Source organism: Rhinatrema bivittatum, chromosome 4 (assembly GCF_901001135.1).
Source record: "Rhinatrema bivittatum chromosome 4, aRhiBiv1.1, whole genome shotgun sequence".
Taxonomy (NCBI): domain Eukaryota; kingdom Metazoa; phylum Chordata; class Amphibia; order Gymnophiona; family Rhinatrematidae; genus Rhinatrema; species Rhinatrema bivittatum.
The window spans coordinates 33,060,457-33,081,088 of record NC_042618.1 but is presented as its reverse complement, the minus strand read 5'-3'; the positions used below and the strand labels follow the sequence as shown (position 1 = coordinate 33,081,088).

At 47.3% G+C, this 20,632-nt stretch overlaps 1 non-coding gene across 1 annotated transcript; it reads right to left on the bottom strand.

Moving 5' to 3' along the window:
- Positions 1-353: 353 nt before the first annotated feature.
- TRNAT-AGU lies at positions 354-427 on the bottom strand. Its single transcript has one exon. It is a non-coding gene; the product is annotated as a tRNA-Thr (tRNA).
- Between the last annotated feature and the right edge of the window lie 20,205 nt (positions 428-20,632).

Genomic DNA, 20,632 nt, shown 5'->3' with positions numbered 1-20,632 from the left:
ATGACCCAACTTCTAGTAAGGGTGCTTGGTGCCATTGAGGAGCAGTGTCACCCTTTTATTATTCATATATGTATTTAAACATTTATAAATCGCTGTAACTAACAAAGCAAGCTTAAAAAATGTTTCCTGAATGTATCTAGCAAAGGTAAAATTCAGTACATGAACTGAGACAACTTGTACCGTCAGTTTGTAAAAATCCATTCTTTGAGCAGGGGATCTGCTGTCAGAATAGCTCCTTACATCCACGTGTTAAAGGCAATGCGTTTGGAGAGATGAAATCCTTTCAAAATGGAGTTGAAATTTGCAAGTAAAAGAAATCCGGGCACTCTATAACCCAAAAAACCCCATAAAGAAGGCACTGCTAGGATTTGAACCCAGGATTTCCTGTTTACTAGACAGGCGCTTTAACCAACTCAGCCACAGCACCTGCCAGTAAAGGTTTTAAAACATAAAAAACTCGAACCCAATGGAGCACATCAAATAAGCCTGACTATAAACTCTTGAGAGCTCATTGATTCACTCAAATGAATCGGCTATTAAGTGGACTGTTGATAGGAAGGAGAGAAAAGACGTCAGTTCATAGCTTACTGTGAAATCCACACCCCCATGAGCCATCTTCATTCAAATACAGAAGAGTAACACCCGTATTTGTCTCAACAGCAATGGCTCTTTTTCACTATGCAATAGATTCTATTAAAATGTGATAAAAGTAATTAAAGTTCTAAATAATCCACAGAAAGCTTCATAATAAATAAAATAAGGGGAGGTGTTTTAAGACTGAAGTTAAGTGGGGCAGTGCCTTCTTTATATTTTTCCTCCTTCATATGAACAGCTCTGTTGCTAGTGGATTCATTTGAGTACATTAAATAGTTCTTGAAGGAGTTTATCATCTGTCTTCATAGATTTATTAAAGCATATGTAGAAATTACTGATGCTTTAGTTCCATATGTGGACTTTTCACCCTGACTTATGAGATTAGTGTGTGTCTGACTTTTTCAGATAATGAATTTGATCATGTGCATATATATATATACTGTGGCACTGGAGATTAGGTACAAAAGTTCCCATTCTGCGTGGGTATAATGAACGCCACTAATCTGGCGTTGTTATATGATGTAAGCTGCAGAGAGCCAAATTCCAGTTTTTGTTTTTGCATCACGGGCTATGGATGGGCGGAGAACGTCAAATTCATTTCATTTGTGACAGAAGAGTACTGAGGTCCCAAATAGCTGAGCAGATCCAACTTGACTTTGAGGAGAATATTATGCATTTTAATTTTTGGTCCAGAAGCTCCAATTAGTTCCACCTCAGTCAGAACCAAAGCTGGGATCTGGTGCCATGAGTCTTCATTCGCAACTGCATGAGGATTTTTTTCCCCTGTTTTATACCCCTCTCCCCCAACAGTCCTTCGCTATACCCCCATCCAGCATGCCTAGACTGTTCATTACAGTGATGGGTTGTGGAGCCAGAGGCCACGCACCAGGGCTCCGTCTGGAACCCTGCAGTCATAGACCCCGAATTCAGCCACTGGGTGTCACCCTTAATCAATGACCACGGCTTCCCCTGCCCCCACTACGGACTGCCTCCACAGCATCCCAGCCAACCCAGGGAACAGAACTGATGGACCCAGCACAAATCTCCTGAGCCCACCAGGTCGACCCATGCAGCCGCAGTAGTTTTAAGCCTCGCTTTGGTAAAGGATCCCAAGCGAAGTCATGGTGTCCCGGTACGGAAAGGTTTGCCGAGCACTTTGGTTGTTTCTAAATTTCATTTTTAGCACTAAACGAGCAGGGATAAAGCATGCAAAGGAAGGACTTCAAGAAGGGTATCCCATGCAGCTGGCAGCAGGATGCGCTGGCAGATAGTGCTCTTGGAATGTTGGCGATGGCTCCATTCAGAACAACCTCCTCTCATAGCTTCCTGGGCTGTATAGCTCCCTCCAGGTCCCCTAACCCCAGCCTCTGCTGAACCGGGGAAGTGGTCTCTCGCAGAATTTACTGCTACATTGAGATATTTCCAAAGTGAAGTCTATCCATGTTTTTCCAACAAGCCGAGCGCACTGTTAACCAGCTGCTGGCTGCGCGTCCACTACCCCTTATACTGTAAGGGGTTTAGTGCGTCGAAAACGCGCGTCCAACCCCCGCCGAAACTAATAGCGTTCATCACATACAAATGCACATCGATGAGGCTATTAGTCATTTGCCCAAGATACGGAAAAAAAAAAACAAATATGCGGCCGATCCGCACATTTTATGCTCAGAAATTAAAGCCAGCCGGAAAAAGTGTACAGAAAAGCAGAAAATACTGCTTTTCTGTACATCCTCAGACTTAATATTGTAACAATATTAGGTCGGAGGAACCAAAAGGTTTAAAAAAAAAAAAATTTTTTTTAAGTGCCAGCTGGTCAGGTTAGGAAAATGGATGCTCAATTTTACAAGCCATCCATTTTCCTAGCTTGTAAAGGGATGCGCTATTGTCCTTAGCGCCTCCTTTTTAGCACAACCTCTCACTTAAATACAGGATCTCACACCCAGCAGAGGTGGCTGGGCACACGTTGCGAGAGCAGGCACTCAACACTGAGCATCCGTTTTCCTGCACACTTTACAGAATCAGCCTGTTAGTATTTTTTCTTACTTATATTTAGCTCACACTGGTTTATTAGTAATTCAAGGCAACTTACATTCAGGTACTGTAGGTATTTCCCTATCCCCAGAGGGATCACAGTCTAAGGGGCTGATTTAGATTTTTTTTTTTGCCCATAGTCACAGAATGGGAGAAAAGCCTTACTAAATCTGTCCCCTATATTTATAGGTGAGACAAGGCAGAGTGAAGTGACTTGCCCAAAGTCATAAGAGGTATGACTGGGATTTGAACCTGGACTTCCCTGGCTTCATAGTCTGCTGAGTGGAGGAGTGCTAAGCTACTCCTCCACTCAGTGCCTATCTACCCCAGAGCTCAGATTGAGGTGCAGGCAGATTTCTTCTGGTCCCCCTGGGGTGTAGTCTGTTTATTGGGGAGAGCTCTTGGATGGCGTGCACTCTCCCATGGCGGGAACCCCCTAGCTCCTTTGTTTCACTCAGTTTATAGCAGTCCATCTGCATAATTCATACACAGTCAGCTCTCTGGGAGTTTCACACTCTTTTTATAAGTGAAGAGTTCGGGTTAGCATAAAGATCTGCATAGACTCAAAAATGCCACTAGAGATAAGCATCCTCCAGTTAGTACCAAGGCCCTGTGTTTCAGCAGAGCTAAAAGAAGACAAACTTGCTGCCATGGCAGGATAGATTTTACAACCTATGCCTGCCTCCTGCATGGCCTGCATTTCTCACTCAGCATAAAACAGCAGCATGTCCATCTTCCATTTGTGTTGGTTTGGAGAGAGTGAGCTTTAAGCTTTACTCATAAAATGTTGGTTTGAATTCTCCCTATAAGATGCTAAGTGAGAAGAGAGAAGCCTGTGGGGAAGGTGACGAGAAGAGACTTACTTTTCAAAACTGGTTTGCAGACCCCCAGGTACAGCTCTGAAAACTGACCCATATATGCAATCAACTGGCCAATAGTAAAAGCTGGTTGAGATGCATATAGGGAAAAATAACCCATGCTATAGTTACACAATGTTAGGTTCCATATTAGGTGCTACTACCCAAGAAAGAGATCTAGGTGTCATAGTGGACAACACATTGAAATTGTCTGTTCAGTGTGCTGCGGCAGTCAAAAAAGCAAACAGAATGTTGGGAATTATTAGAAAGGGAATGGTGAATGAAACGGAAAATGTCATAATGCCTCTGTATCGCTCCATGGTGAGACCGCACCTTGAATACTGTGTACAATTCTGGTCGCCGCATCTCAAAAAAGATATAATTGCGATGGAGAAGGTACAGAGAAGGGCGACCAAAATGATAAGGGGAATGGAACAGCTCCCCTATGAGGAAAGACTAAAGAGGTTAGGACTTTTCAGCTTGGAGAAGAGACGTCTGAGGGGGGATATGATAGAGGTCTTTAAGATCATGAGAGGTCTAGAACAGATAGATGTGAATCGGTTTTTTACTCTTTCGGATAATAGAAAGACTAGGGGGCACTCCATGAAGTTAGCATGTGGCACATTTAAAACTAATCGGAGAAAGTTCTTTTTCACTCAATGCATAATTAAACTCTGGAATTTGTTGCCAGAGGATGTGGTTAATGCAGTTAGTATAGCTGTGTTTAAAAAAGAATTGGATAAGTTCTTGGAGGAGAAGTCCATTACCTGCTATTAATTAAGTTGACTTAGAAAATAGCCACTGCTATTACTAGCAACGGTAACATGGAATAGACTTAGTTTTTGGGTACATGCCAGGTTCTTATGGCCTGGATTGGCCACTGTTGGAAACAGGATGCTGGGCTTGATGGACCCTTGGTCTGACCCAGTATGGCAATTTCTTATGTTCTTAATGTCGCTATTGCATCCATACCATATTGTTCAACAGGGACGGCAACACTGGATCAGCTCCTTCTTCGTGGCAATGTTTTAAAGGAATATTTGCCATTCATAAGATGTTTATAAATGTTTAACGGTGCAGTCAGAGGAGAAGCTCTGAATGGTCTTATGGCTCTTTAGTAAGTGGACGATCAGCTGATGTAGTGGATTGCAGGTGTTTCTGCCACAGCGCTGATGTGTGTCAGTCAGCACCTAAAATGACTATTCCAAAGCTTTAGTTCCAACAGGTCTGATGGTATTTTTTATTTACAAGCTACTGGCACAATTTGAGATTTTCATTTTCTGTGCCGAGCATAGTGAGTTTCACTTCTACATTCAATTTCACAGTTCATAGATTTCACAAAGCCTTCCTCCTTTAAACCTTTCTATTACGGGTTTGTCTCGCGGCTTTAGGATCACGGATCTCAATCCAATAAACAAATCATTAATGCATCATAGCCAAACTTCAGATACACTGCTCTGAGTAAATCTCGGGAATTTTAAAGCGTGCGGCTTCTCCCCAGTTTACTCAAGGAAACAAAAATCTTCTAACTCACTCGCTACTGAATAATTCCTTTTTTTAAGAAGTTACTATCCAGTAAATCTTATCTGTTCCAGAAGTACCGTATAAAAGGGTTTCTTCTGCTCCTTAAAGTGTGGGTGTTGGGAGGATCCCATTTTACTCTCTGTTCCAACTGTCCTCAGTGACTGGAAATATCTTGCAGGTGTGGTTGCAGATGCCGCTCAGGGCTTCACCGTGAGATTGGCATTCTCTCTCCATTTTTCTTGTGGATTCACCGTCTTCCAGTTTCACCCACCGGGGACGTACTACTTCACCCACTGAACTCCAGCTCAAGACTGACCCCCTCTAGAAAGCTTGCTCACAGCAGCTCTTGGTGCACCACCATTAGAGTTCACGCTCTTCTGGAACATACCATGCGACATGGGTTGCTAAAATTCAGCGGTTTTAGCAACCTTTGCGGTTCCCAGAGCTGTGAGTTTCTGATTATTGATGTTTTTAAGTTTTGTAACCCGCTTAAACTGGTAAGTCTCTTGGCCACAAGTGCTGGTGGTGCAGGGTCTTCTGTCTGAGCGGCCACCTCACCCCTTGGGTTGAGCTCGCAGGTTCTGGCAGGACTTCACTGGCAGGGCACTTGGAGCAGAGGTTCAGGCAGAGACAAGCAGACTGAAGTCTGGGAAGACGGTGTTCAGGCAGAGATCCAGGAAACAAGCACAGGTCAGGGCAGGCGGCGTCGAGGAAAAATCCAGGTATCAGGCACAGGTCAGGGCAGAACTAGGAACAAGGTGCAAGGCAAGGCAGGGACCAGACAGACGAGACACCAGAGGCAGGGCCGGCGCGTCCATTAGGCGAACTTCGGCGGTCGCCTAGGGCGCCGAGCCGTAGGGGTCGCTGAAGAGCAGCCATGTGGTGCCACAAGCGGGGCCTATCCTGCTCTTCTGCGCCCCCCACGGCTCGGCGCCCTGAGAAGCACACAGTCGGCGCCGAAACAGGTAGGTAGGGGCTCGACCGGGGGAGGGGGGGGCGGCAGCGCAAGGGTCGCCTAGGTCGCCCAATACCCTTGCACTGGTCCTGACCAGAGGGGCAGAGAAAAGGCAAAACAGGGGAAGGGCAAGCAACACCAAGGCCAGGAAAGGGCCAGGGCTAGACGGGCAAAGGCCAAGATCAGGGCAAGGCAAACAGAAACAGAATGCAAGGCAAGGCAGGAACTAGGTCAGACAAGACAGAAAACAGGCAAGAGGACACTGGGGGGGGGGGACACGACACAGGAAGCAAGGACAAGGAAGGTGACTGGAAGGCCTCGCAGGAGCTAGGGAAACAGACAGGAATCATGACAGGCCTCTAACAGGCCACACTGCAAACAGGAACCAGAGCAAGACAGAATAAAGGGCAGGGATTGCCACAGCAAGGAGCAGGAGACTCGATGGTGAGGCTATGGGCATACCTGGGAACTCTCCGGATTTGGAGACTAAAAGAATTACCGGGTCTCCGGGCCAAGACTGGAAATCTCCAGGTGCTTCAGCAAATCCAATCTGCTTGGACCCGGAAAGAAGAAAGGAACAACTTTGGTCTGGCACGGCTGAAAAAGGACGAACTTGACAGTGATTTCTACCATCCCTGGACCTTTTTAACTCTTAACTTCGCTTTCTCGTGACACCACCTGCTCCTGCACAGCCTGTTTCCTGTGTCCAGCCACTTGCCCGCCCCATCCTGTTTTCCTTGGCCAATCGACATTGCGATTTCCTGCCCGTGCATGAAACGAGAAGTAAGAAACAGGCCGCGTCCACTTCCGCAGCACAGGAGGAGAAGGAAGAGGCTGCTGCTGCTCCAGGAGTCCTAGTTAGAGTCTGCTTTTGCTAGTGTGTTTTGAAAGGGGGGGAGAGAGAATGAATGAGCAAGTCTGTGAGAGTGAGTGTGTATTTGTGTAGGAAGAAGAGATCTGAGAGTGTATGTAGGTGAGTAGGAGAGAGCTGAGTGCAAGTGAGCATGGGTGTGAAAGTGAGTGGGCAGGTGTGTATGGAAGAGGGAGAGACGTGAGTGTGTGTGTTGGTGGGAGAATGGCAGAAGTAAAGGTGTAAATGGACGTGTGAGACTGTGAGAGAATGAGCAGTGAAAGTGTGAACACGTAAGAGTGTTTATGAGAGCAAATTTGTGAGCATCCGGTCCCACTGTGCAGTTGCCTCCCGCCCCTGCTAATCCTTGGTAATCTCAGGGTGACTGGATGTCAAAAGTTCCCAGGTAAGGCTGTGGGTGAGGCAGACTTTTAAGGCATGGTAGGCCTGCCTCATGTGCCTTCACGGCAAGCTTGCGCAGCTCAGACTGCAGCCCCCTGAGGGCCCCTGTAGGCAGGAGGACCAAACAGCAGCCAGGATCGTTACAGGCTGATAGGCAGAGTATAATGACTGTTTGAAATAAAATAAATCAATCATAGATGTCACATGCGAAACAAGCTGAATTAACTGCCACAGTCATTGCTTCTGCATTTAGATCACCAAAGCATGCCAAGATCACTCTCTTAAACGTGTTGCATGTGCTTCTGAAATGCGTTCAGGTACTCCAAGCAGTGGTGCCAGCTCTGGCCTGCGTTAAGATTAAAGGCTGGCATTTGAAACACGGAGTAGGTGTCGCTCTCTGCATTTCAACGCACTTCTTCAACGTGATTCAGAACAACAGAGAAACCAGTACCGTGACAGACTGCAAACAAATTGCTTTCAGGCATGCTGGCTTCTGAATGGCAAGAGTTGTACAGTTTAATCCAAACATTTCAGGTGACATTTATGGTTCTCAGGCAACAATATCTCCCTCCTCCAGCTTTGCCGCTAGCGCATGATCACCTACTTCAGCAACGCATTTATGTGTTTTGTATTCTATGCCCTTTGCTTTGACATTTCCCAAACGATCACCGTGAACAGATGGCCTGTCTACCAGGAAACACTTGCCTTTCCGATCTCTTGAGCTTAGAGCACAGTGCGCATTCCTGTGGCCTCCAAGCTGAGCAGTTTCAGCTCCATTACGTGAACGTCTGTGCTCCTTGCCAGGCCGAAATCTCAATAACTGGGTGCTGTTGAGGTTTTATGCCATTTCACATTGTCTTTAAGCAAAGTCAGTGCTTTCAGTGATCTAAATCTAATGTTACTGTTACTTGTGTAGAGAGCCTAAAGGTTCTCTACCAGGAGTATTTGGTTTCTCTTAAATCAGTTGGGGGGAACGACAGAATTAGTAAATATAGAGGGATAGCTCCCCCATGTAGGGAGCTAGGATGGAAGGCTCCTGGCAAATAAAAACCCCCTGCCCCCCCCCCATCTTCAGGCTTGGAATACTGAGTTGACCCTTCCGGGGCAGATGTTCATTTCTGTTCCCTATTTTTTTCTTTTCTTTTTATTGAAAAAGGACTCTGGGGTCTCTGGGGTTGAGAGTACTTTTTCTCATCTGAGTACCATGATTTTCCAGACCTTTTCCTTTGCCTGAGGGGGAAGCTTTCCCACTCTTCTCACCTCAGTTGTTTAGTTTTTTTTTTGTGGAGCACGGAGGGTCTGTTTTTGCTTTTTATTGAGCACCCAGGATCCAGGGGCTCGGATATTTTCCCTCTATGCCCTCCATCAAGGGGGTGGGTGCCTTTCGCTGAGAGAGGAGCATAGGATCACCAGGCATCCTCCAGGAGGGATGGACCAGGAGTCCTCCATGGGGAGAAGGAGTGAAATGGGGGAGAGGGAGGACTCTGTGGGCCCAACTCTGAGGTTCACTACCATCTCCAAGAGATAAAGGGGAGAAGAGCTGGGAGACAGAGGCACCACCAGCAGGATGAATAAGAGGAGAGAAGAACTACAGGAGAGATGGCTGGCTTGGGATTGTTTTTCTGGGGTCTACCCCAAATTGACTAAAGAGATATTCCCAACAGTCGGAAGGGAGTTGACTCTATCGCCTGATTGGACAGGAAAATAACTAAATTGACAACTGACATTCAATGAGCATCAGAAGTAGAGGTAAGGGTTACAAATTTATCACAAAAAAAAAAAAAAGACCTTGGAACTTGTACGTTATGTTCTGGGAATAGCCAAACCTGTAAAGAACTTTGCCATCAAGTGCATAACTCAATAGTAAAGGTTATGGTGGAAACCATAACAGTCTCCAGCGTGATTATTATTGCTGTTTACAACTAAGAGATCATCAGTGCCGTATGCAAGGAATTGTAAAGTGGGGTTTGACTTAAAGCAATGCACAGGGCCTAGAGTAATAATCTTCCCCCCACCCAAGGAATATTTTGTACACTCAGATAGCATTAACATCATGGAAGTTGATCCATAACATCATGGAAGTTGGGGACATTTAAAACTGAGGACTGATTCCTGGGCCCTATCCGTGACTATTAGCCCAGGGACTGAAACTCTTGGAACTTCACAAAATTCAGTGCCAGCTTTTCATACCCAGTATTCCTGTCTGTAGTTCTTTCATTTGAAGCAGGACATACTCTTCTTTTCATGGCATACTGTGTCCAGAGACCAATTACAAGTTTCCACTGTCTGCCTCATGTGCAAATTTTAACTCTGCTGCAGTCACTATAGATGCTTCACTTGCATCCCAGGGCAGTGGCAGAGGAAAGTCGCATTAATACATCACTCAAAAACACACAAAAGACGTGCACTTAAAAACAAGATGAGGTCCATATTCAAATGCCATTTAGATGGATAAAGTAATAGTTACCCAACCATAAACAGCCCGTATCCAGCTGAATAAGTTGGGGGCATTCCGGGGGCAGGCAGGAGGCATTCTAGAGAGGAGTTGGCTAGCTTATCCAGCTAACTTTGGTTGGACCATAGGCCTGTCCTACAGTTAGCCGGTTATACTTAACAGGCTAACTTTGAGATAGCTGGGTACATTCAGAGGTGGGGATGTGCCACTGAATATACACCACTAGTCAGTTATTTATAGCCGGCTGATTAGCATAGCCATGCAGTGGCTGAATATGGAACTTGATACGTACAAAATGTTATAAATGAAAAAGGCAGTGCCAGAGCTTCCATAAGGCTAACCAGGTGGTTGCCTAGAGCACCAACCCATCCCGTTGGCACCCAAAGCAGTGGAGAGGCCTGGCGAGGCTACCGCCAGATCCCATTCTGCTGGCAGTTGAAGACGCAAGGGGAGAGGCCCAGCAGGGTCTTTGGCAGAGCCCATCCTGCTGGTGGCTGGGAAGAAGCCCAGCGGGGCTGTCAGTGCAGCCCATCCTGGCAGCAGTCTAATAATCCAGGTGAGCAGTCCAGCATGTGGTAGAGAGAAAGAACGAGTGAGCATGTGTGTGAGTAAGAGTGAGAGAGTGTGTATGTGAGGGAAAATTAACAAATGTGTATTAGAGAGTGTGTGTATGAGAGAGAGCAGAAAGGGGCTTATAAATAAAACGAGAAGCTTGGGAGTGAGTGCCGATGTGGTGACCTGGATTGCAAATTGGTTGACGGACAGAAAACAATGTGTGATGGTAAATGGAGCCTTCTCTGAAGAGAGAGCGGTTTTAAGTGGTGTGCCGCAAGGATCGGTGTTGGGACCGGTCCTGTTCAATATCTTTGTGAGCGACATTGCAGACGGGATAGAAGGTAAGGTTTGTCTTTTTGCGGATGACACTAAGATCTGCAACAGAGTGGACACGCCGGAAGGAGTGGAGAGAATGAGACGGGATCTAAGGAAACTGGAAGAGTGGTCGAAGATATGGCAGCTGAGATTCAATGCCAAGAAGTGCAAAGTCATGCATATGGGGAGTGGAAATCCGAATGAACTGTACTCGATGGGGGGGGAAAGGCTGATGAGCACGGAGCAGGAGAGGGACCTTGGGGTGATAGTGTCTAATGATGTGAAGACAGCGAAACAATGCGACAAGGCGATAGCAAAAGCCAGAAGAATGCTGGGCTGCATAGAGAGAGGAATATCGAGTAAGAAAAGGGAAGTGATTATTCCCTTGTACAGGTCCTTGGTGAGGCCTCACCTGGAGTACTGTGTTCAGTTCTGGAGACCGTATCTACAAAAAGACAAAGACAAGATGGAAGCGGTACAGAGAAGGGCGACCAGGAAGGTGGAGGATCTTCATAGGATGACGTACGAGGAGAGATTGAAGAATCTAAATATGTACACCCTGGAGGAGAGGAGGAGCAGAGGTGATATGATACAGACTTTCAGATACTTGAAAGGTTTTAATGATCCAAAAACAACAACAAACCTCTTCCGTAGGAAAATAATCAGCAGAACCAGGGGTCACGATTTGAGGCTCCAGGGAGGAAGATTCAGAACCAATGTCAGGAAGTATTTCTTCACGGAGAGGGTGGTGGATGCCTGGAATGCCCTTCCGGAGGAAGTGGTGAAGACCAGAACTGTGAAAGACTTCAAAGGGGCGTGGGATAAACACTGCGGATCCATAAAGTCAAGAGGCCACCAATGAAGAGTGGGTGACTCGCCAGAATGATGGCTATTGACACAATACCCTTACTAAATAAACATACACATGCTTACTGTGACTCCTACATCGCTCTAAGCTTCAACAGCAAGAGGTAATGGAAAAAAGGATTTGCACTCATAAAGAGGGGAGTAGCTGGCTTGTTACGGCGGTTACTACCCCAAACCAAATATGCCTGATACTTCACTTTCAATGCATATACAGCATAGCTCTCTGCTTCAATGACAGGGGAGAAGAATAACTGATACTTCACACATCCAGCAGAGCTCTCTGCTACAACGGCAAAGGAGAAGAAAAAGGGTTCGCACTCAAAACGCGGGGAGTAGCTGGCTTGTTACGGCAGTTACTACCCCAAACCAAATGTGCCTGATACTTCACTTTCCATGCATATCCAGCATGGTTCTCTCCTGCATCGGCATGGGAGAAAGACTGATACATCACGCATTTCCAGCATAGCTCTCTGCTTCAAGGGCAGGGGGAAAAAAAAAACAAAAAAAAACCCTGATGCTTCACGCATATCCTGCATAGCTTCAACGACAGGGGTGAAGAAAAAAAAGGATTCGCAATCACAAAGCGAGGAGTAGCTGGCTTGTTACGGCGGTTACTACCCCAACCAAATGTGCCTGATACTTCACTTTCAATGCATATCCAGCATGGCTCTCTGCTTCTACAGCAGGGGAGAAGAAAAAAAAAAAAAAAAAAAAAACCCAACAAGAGCTGTACAACATAGTCTAGGTAAAACAAATAAGCATGGGTGTAGCTTGCTTATCGCGGCGGTTACTGCCCCTACTACCCCTAACTAATCAAGCTAGATATTTCACTTGCATGCAGCTCCATCACTGCTCTCTACATTAATGGTGGGGGTGGAAGGGGAATAGAACAAGGAGCTAAGAGTAACAGATAAGAATGAGAGAAAAAATGTGTGAGGCTTGCTGGGCAGACTGGATGGGCCATTCGGTCTTCTTCTGCCGTCATTTCTATGTTTCTATGTTTCTATGTTTCTATGTTATTTTCTAAAGGTTTTTTCCCATTGTGTATCTATGGGTAAACAACTAATTAAATAGGGCCCAAAGTTTGTGTTTCCCTCCCTCCCTCCCACCCACACACACACTAATCCACTGCAGTTTCAGGGTGTTATTTGATGTCTGCTGTTTTGAAATATTTTATATATATATATATATATATATGATAATCTATATTGCTGTGTTCATTGTATTGCCTTGCTTTTCTGTCAAGCATTTATTGCTTATTATGTAATTTTTTGTATATGATAAATAAAGAGTAATAAAAAAAACAGTAACTACCCTACCTATGAAAAGACAACACTGCAAATATTACACCAGGCCCTAAAACACCAAAACACCTCCCATTCAGAAAACAGAACAAGTCAGGCTGCTATAGATCTCTACACAGAAACTACATGCTAGCAAAATGCCTCATCTCCGTCACATTTGCAGACCACAGATAGACCCTCACCATACCCAGAATAGAGATCATAAAATATAAATAGAAACATGCAGAAAAAACAAAACTAGAATCCTCAACAAACCATACTCTGTATGCAGTGCATCAATGGAAAAATAGAAACATTGTAATTCCTCTTAATACATCAAACAATAAAATCAAGCATTATAAAATAATTATTATAGTAAAACCATTCTAACAAAAATACAAATTTCAAAACAGCTGATGAATAGAACATCTAATAATTAAAACATAATTAAAAAAAAAAATTCCTAAACACTAATAAAATTTCTCATTTATGTATATAAACAATCATCAAATCACCTTTACTAGCTATTAAGAGGTCGGCCTCTTGCCTCCCTCCCTTGTATATAGTACTTATTCTTCTTCGTTCACCCTCTTTATTTCCTACTCCCAGTTAAGGCTTCCTTGTTATAATGTAACTTTTATGCTCTCTAAATTGTCTCTTGTTGATTGGTTATTTATAGTTATTGCTTAGTTCGATGTAAACCGAGTTGATTTGTATCAAGAAAGTCGGTATATATATATATATATATATATATATATATATATGTCGGTATATATATATATATACCGACTTTCTTGATACAAATCAACTCGGTTTACATCGAACTAAGCAATAACTATAAATAACCAATCAACAAGAGACAATTTAGAGAGCATAAAAGTTACATTATAACAAGGAAGCCTTAACTGGGAGTAGGAAATAAAGAGGGTGAACGAAGAAGAATAAGTACTATATACAAGGGAGGGAGGCAAGAGGCCGACCTCTTAATAGCTAGTAAAGGTGATTTGATGATTGTTTATATACATAAATGAGAAATTTTATTAGTGTTTAGGAATTTTTTTTTTTAATTATGTTTTAATTATTAGATGTTCTATTCATCAGCTGTTTTGAAATTTGTATTTTTGTTAGAATGGTTTTACTATAATAATTATTTTATAATGCTTGATTTTATTGTTTGATGTATTAAGAGGAATTACAATGTTTCTATTTTTCCATTGATGCACTGCATACAGAGTATGGTTTGTTGAGGATTCTAGTTTTGTTTTTTCTGCATGTTTCTATTTATATTTTATGATCTCTATTCTGGGTATGGTGAGGGTCTATCTGTGGTCTGCAAATGTGACGGAGATGAGGCATTTTGCTAGCATGTAGTTTCTGTGTAGAGATCTATAGCAGCCTGACTTGTTCTGTTTTCTGAATGGGAGGTGTTTTGGTGTTTTAGGGCCTGGTGTAATATTTGCAGTGTTGTCTTTTCATAGGTAGGGTAGTTACTGTTTTTTTTATTACTCTTTATTTATCATATACAAAAAATTACATAATAAGCAATAAATGCTTGACAGAAAAGCAAGGCAATACAATGAACACAGCAATATAGATTATCATATAAATAAAAAATAAAATAATAAATGCAAAACACTTTCTTCCAAATGCACAACATAGGGAATGCGAGAAACACTACAGGAACGCACTAGAATAAAAACCAATAGAAGAAAATATGCTGGCAGAAGATAAACTATGCTGCAAATCAAACAGGTTCTGGGGGCAGAAGCAGGAATCATAGCAGTCCTACTACCCAGAAAAGTTTTCAAATGACTAGGTTCAAAAAAGGTATATCTGCTACCATCAGTTCTAAATGAGCGACGGCGCAGGCTTGTCCTGTGCCATGCGCCATAACGGAGGGAGAGGTGCGTGGCCGGTGGGTAACGAGGGGGTCTAAGGGGGGGGCGGGCCTGAGGTAGTGAGGTATCGAGGGGAGAGCGCGGGAACCAATCGGGAGCAATGCAGCATTCAAAATGCTGCATTGCTATTGGTTAAGTTAGGCAGGCAACCTGTGCCAGGTCACACTCGTTGCTGGCTGACACGGGTTGTGGAGGAGTGGATGTGCGGCTCCTTTTTGTATTTTAAGAGCAGTTTTGCTATATTTTAGGCATCGGGGATTCAATTTTATGATAGTGGAAGCTAGTGCTTGCGTCGCGCGGCTGCTGGTGGGTTAGTCGGCACTTCTCCGTTTGCCTCCCCATTGTGAGGTGATTTTAGTCGGACTAAAAAAAAAAATATATAGAGGTAAAGAGAATTCCAGTTCCTGTGTGTCCTGAAGGCGGATAGCGGTTCAAAGATACAGCGAAGAGGCAGAGAACGGGTGAGGCGTCCAGACCCTTACGAAAGGCAGAAGCGACGCGGGGGCAGGAAGCAGACGACACAGGGAAGGTGTTCTGGTTGCCCTCCCGAGGCCGCTCCTAAGCAGGCAAGTGCCCCAGCGGCTCCTCCCTCCATCCTCCCTCCCTGCCTCATGATTCGGGTGAGAGCGGGCCCGAAGCCGCCTCTCCTCTCCCCCAGTAAGCATCCCTTTCTTGGACGAGGAAGCTGTGCCGGAGATTTCCCTGAATGCTTCGGGGTTGGCGATGGGTATGTCCCCCGCTCCCAATGAGTCTCTGCAGTTGCTGGGGGAGCAGGGACAGGGAAGAGGGGGGGGGGAAGGGCCTCCCCAGGGTCTGGGTTTCTCTGCTGGCAAAAGAAGGTATAAGGGTAAGTCCCCAGTTGTGAGAAATCCCGGTGAGGGGTATGCCAATCCTGGGTCAAGGAAGAGGGCGGTGCAGAGAGCCCCTGAAAAGGGGCCTCTTTTTCAGGTTCAGGAGATGGTAAGAGGGAGTGCGGGGGGTGGTATGGGTAAAAGTGCAAAAGAAACTCCGTGTTTAGTGAGAAGAAAATTCAAGGGGATGTCGGAGAGAGCGGGACCGCATTGGGGTGGGAAGTCAAGGGGTTTGAGCCAGTTCTCCTCAGGGAAGGTAAGGAATAAGTCGGGGGTAACCTTTTCAGATAGAAGAGAGGTCGAGGTCGAGGGCGGGCTGGGGTTGGGCTCCGGAGGCTGGCCTGTCGGTGGGGGAGAAGTTTATGGTGTAGATGGAAGGACAGCCGGAGTCCGGGGAGATGGCAGGATGGTGGGAGGGTGACTATGTACGGCGCCCGATGGATAGGAGAGTGGAAGGAGGTCATAGCAGAAGGGATATGCGGTTGCATCCTGGGTGTGGAGGCAGGTCTGCTGGTGTCTCGGTTGTTTCTACAGAGCCGGAGAGCATCTCGTATCCAGGGACATCGAGGCAAGAAGCCTGGAGGCAGAGGGCGACGTCGTACCCCGAACCATGGTTGGAGCGGAACGGTGTGCAGGCAAGGAAGGAGGAAACAACGGCGGAGGGAGAAGGCGGTGTTGGTGTGGAAATAGGTAAGCATGGGTGTTCTAAGGAACGTAGTAAAACTGTGAAAGGAAAAAGAAGAAAAAGGGCGCTCTATCCTAGCTCAGATTCAGATAGCAGCTCTGAGGAGTCATCTTCTAGCTCGTCCAGTGATTTGGCTGAAGTTAGGAGGAAGGGTATAGGGGAGGGCCCCAGGCAGGATATGGCCCATCCAGCTTTGGCTTCACTCACAGAGCTCTGGGAGGAGGTACCGAGAAAAATGCGTAAGCGGATAAGGAAGTATAAGTACGTAAACATATTTAAACTTCTGAAGGGTAGGCGAGGTGAGAAGAAAGATAAGAAGAAAAGCAAGAAGAAAGGGAAAAGAGAGGGACCTAAGGTGTCCAAGAATGTATTAAACTGGGTCAGAGGGTTCCTGAGGCTCGCTAATGTAATTGGTTATTTTGAACCGTCTCAGTATGGGCCGTTGTTGTTACGTGAAGGGTTTTTTGTGTGCCCTTGGGCCTCGGCCCGACCCCAGACGAATCCAGGACCAAACCGAGGGTTGGCGACATGTCCCAGCATGGCAGAGACACGGTCTTACCCTCTGCCAGTCCTCCAAGCTCCCAAGGCCAACAAGATGATGTTGGAAGGTGAACAGTCCTCCGACGGTTCCAAGCCCTTTCGGACCTGCCGCTTAGAATCGGCATGGAGCAGCAGGCCGGCCTGAGGATGAGGGCAGAGGAGGCCTTGACATGAAGACATGAGACTATGACTAGGGCGAAGACATCACAAATGAGGGCTGATGCGAAGACATGACACCAAGGCTGATGCGACGGCATCACGGACAGGATGAGGAACTTGACGAAGTCCTGACGAGACAAGAAGCTGGGGAGGTAGATATTGGCACTGTCTCTCAGGGCGCCCAACTCAGCCCACCTTCACCGGCAGACCCAATGGGCTGGTCGCGGACCACCCTGTCGCACTGCATGCCCTACACAGCCCAAGGAGGCTGGTCACGGACCACACGGAGAGCGGGACAAGCGCGGGAAGGAATCCAGCCGAGGCAGGACTTCGACGATGGAGCCAATGTCATCCGGAGCACCACAAAGGCTGGCAGGACAGGACGGCTCAGGAGCACAGGACACAAGTCCACTGCCGGCATCTCCACAGACAAGACGTTTCACCTGGAGATCCACGGCCAGCAGAACAGAAGGCTCAAGAGCAGAGAGGCAAAACACCAAGGAGAGCTGGAACACCAGAAAGCGAGACATCAGGAGACCTGGACAAGGACCTCAGGCAACGAAGACATGGCAAGAAGCAGACGAGATGAGGAGCTCCACGAAGAACACCAAGGACCTGACGGAGCGTTGGCAGGCAGGAGCCTCCAGGACTGAAGTAACTCCGATGCAAGGCGAAGACAAATTTCAGGAACAGCCCTTTTAAAGGGCTAGCACAGGAAACAGTCCATAGGTGGGGCCCAGGGCATATCCAGCGTGGGCCTTTTAAATCTTGCAGAGAGGCGCGGCTGCACGCCTAGGAGGAAGCAGGAAACTGTGCAGGACCGTGGTCAGCAGCCCTGCACCAACGTCGACGTAGAAGAAGCAGGGCTGGGCCTGGAGACAGACCCCGATGACGGCAGCGGCTCCTGCCGCTGCAGGAGGCCCCGAGGGCGGCTCCAGCCGCCAAGCCAGCTCGAGGCTTGCAGCCTCCAGCCGCGAAGATAAGCGGGATGTCAGCGGCGGCCTCCTGCCGCAATAAAGCAGGGCAAGATGGGCGGCCTCCAGGCCGCAAAAGGAAACAAAGTCCGCGGCTCCGGCCGCATGGGAGGCGTGACTTCGGCGGCGTCCGGCCGCATCGGAAGCAGCAAGTCAGCATAGCGGTAAGGTGCCTGCTCGCGAGGGACCACGGGCAGGGTTCATAACAGTACCCCCTCCTCAAAGACCCCCTCCTCAAACCTCCTATCAACAGCTTGAGGGAAGAAGGTATCAGTCCATACCGAATAGAGGGTATTCAAGGGTCCAAAAAACGGAAGCTGGTAATTCCGGAGACTGAATGAAAACAGCAAGAACTGCAGAAAAGACAGAAAAAGACAAACCACACGAGACCAAGAAAACACGAGACCGAGGGAACACGCGAACAGAGACCACGCAAACAGAGAACGCGCGACCGACATACAAAAAACATAAAAGAGGGAGCAAGAGAACAGAGAACACGGGAATGGGGAGCATGGGAAACACGTGAACGGGAAGCAACAAACGGAAGACAAGACAAACAAGCAACAAGCAGAGAACAGCACAAACAAGCAAGGAGAGAACCAGAACCAACAGCACAAACAAGACAAAAACCACAAGAAACACCAAGAAGACCTGGGGGAGGGAACCCAGGATGGGAAACCAGAACCAGCAAACCAGTTGGGACGCAGGCGCCTCCTGCAGGTTGTAAAACCCCAAGATGGCAAACGTGACAAAAAGTCTGGAGGCAGGCTCCTCCTGCAGGACGTAAAATCCAGACAGCTGGCGTCTCCAGCAGGTTGTTACAAAAAATCCTGAAAAAATTATTTGGTCCCAAAACCAGTCCAGGAACACAGACAAGACTCTGAAGATGAACTTCAGGAACAAGGCGGATCCATCGCCGGAACACGTAGCCGGACACATGGCCTTGCATTCTGTTACATGAGGGTTTTTCATGTGCCCTTGGGCCTCGGCCCAACCCCAGACAAATCCATGACCGAACCGAGGGTTGGCGACATGTCCCAGCATGGCAGAGACACGGTCTTATCCTCTGCCAGGCCTGCAAGCTCCCAAGGCCAACAAGATGATGTTGGAAGGTGAACAGTTCTCCGACCGTTCCAAGCCCTTTCAGACCTGCCGCTTAGAATCGGCATGGAGCAGCAGGCCGGCCTGAGGATGAGGGCAGACGGAGGCCTTGACACGAAGACATGAGACTATGACTAGGGCGAAGACATCACAAACGAGGGCTGATGCGAAGACAAGACACCAAGGCTGATGCGACAGCATCATGGACAAGACGAGGAACTTGACGAAGTCCTGACGAGACAAGAAGCTAGGGAAATAAACATTGGCACTGTCTCTCAGGGCGCCCTACTCAGCCCACCTTCACGGGCAGACCCAATGGGCTGGTCGCTGACCATTCTGTCCCACTGCGCGCCCTACACAGCCCAAGGAGGCTGGTCACGGACCACGCGGAGAGCGGGACAAGCGCGGGAAGGAATCCAGCCGAGGTGGGACTTCGACGATGGAGCTGATGTCATCCAGAGCACCACAAAGGCTGGCAGACAGGACGGCTCAGGAGCACAGGACACAAGTCCACTGCCGGCATCTCCACAGACAAGACGTGTCACCTGGACATCCACGAGATATCCACGAGACATCCACGAGACATCAGGAGACCTGGACGAGGACCTTAGGCAACGAAGACATGGCAAGAAGCAGACGAAACGAGACGAGGAGCTCCACGAAGAACACCATCTTAGGCTGGGCTAGTATTCCCCAGGGCGCTGGAACAGCAGTTCCTCCGGTAGCAGTGCTGTAGTGGAGAGAACTGAGATAATGAGTACAATAGAACATTCACAGAGTCCCAAATATGGAGAATCCCCGAGATAGGGAGAGCTGGCCCTTGAGGAGCGAGTACCAGATCCCTGGAGGCAGAGAGACTTGTTGGCAAAGTACTCACATAGCAGTTCCACGTAAGAGTTGGCACTGGTGCTGGAACGGAGGCAGGCCCTCGAGGAGCGAGTACCTGGTTCCAGGGAGACAGCTCTGAGGAGTGGATGGTAGAAGTACTCACTGATGGTGTCTGTAGTGAATTCTTCCAAGTAGAAGAGGAGATAGATGTAGGCAGCGGGTCAGGGAACATGGTCCCTCGAGGAGCAAGTACCGGTTACCTGATAGCGACCTGAAAGAAGCAAAGAGGCCCTCGAGGAGCGGGTACCCCATTAGCAGAAAGAGTCCAATGGAGTTTGGAAGGCAGAGTAGCTGGGTATGGAGAGCGAATCCCATCTGTAAGATTCCCCCTTGCTAACTCAACGGTTAGCAATAAACTGTAGGCTTAAATATCCGGGCAGAGTGACGTCATCAAGGGGGGACGCCCCTGAGGAACGCGCCAATGAGGAAATAAGAATGAGGGCCGCGCGGCACGCGCACCCTAAGGTACCTGAAGAACATGGCAGGAGGCAGCGCCCAAGCTGGTCCGGGGACGCCAGAGAGGACGACAGGCAGACGCTGCGGCAGCCAGGCGTCCGTCAACAGCAGGAGGAGCCGCAAGAAAGGAAAGGTAGGTGGAGTGAAGCCGTTGGGCAGTGACGGTCGCAACACAGGTTTTGCGTTCTTTCATAAAATCAGGGGAGGGAGTAATCCTGCTTTGAGTTTTTGCATAAAGCAGATCTTAGGGGCTTGGCAGAGGCAGAGCAGTAGTGAAGGAGATAGGAGGCGGCCAATTAGGTATGGGGACTTAATTGGGATTGCAGAAGAACTAGCAAGGGTGTGTTGGTCGGATTATGAAGTAATATTGTTTAGAGTGGCCTATGCATTGGCAT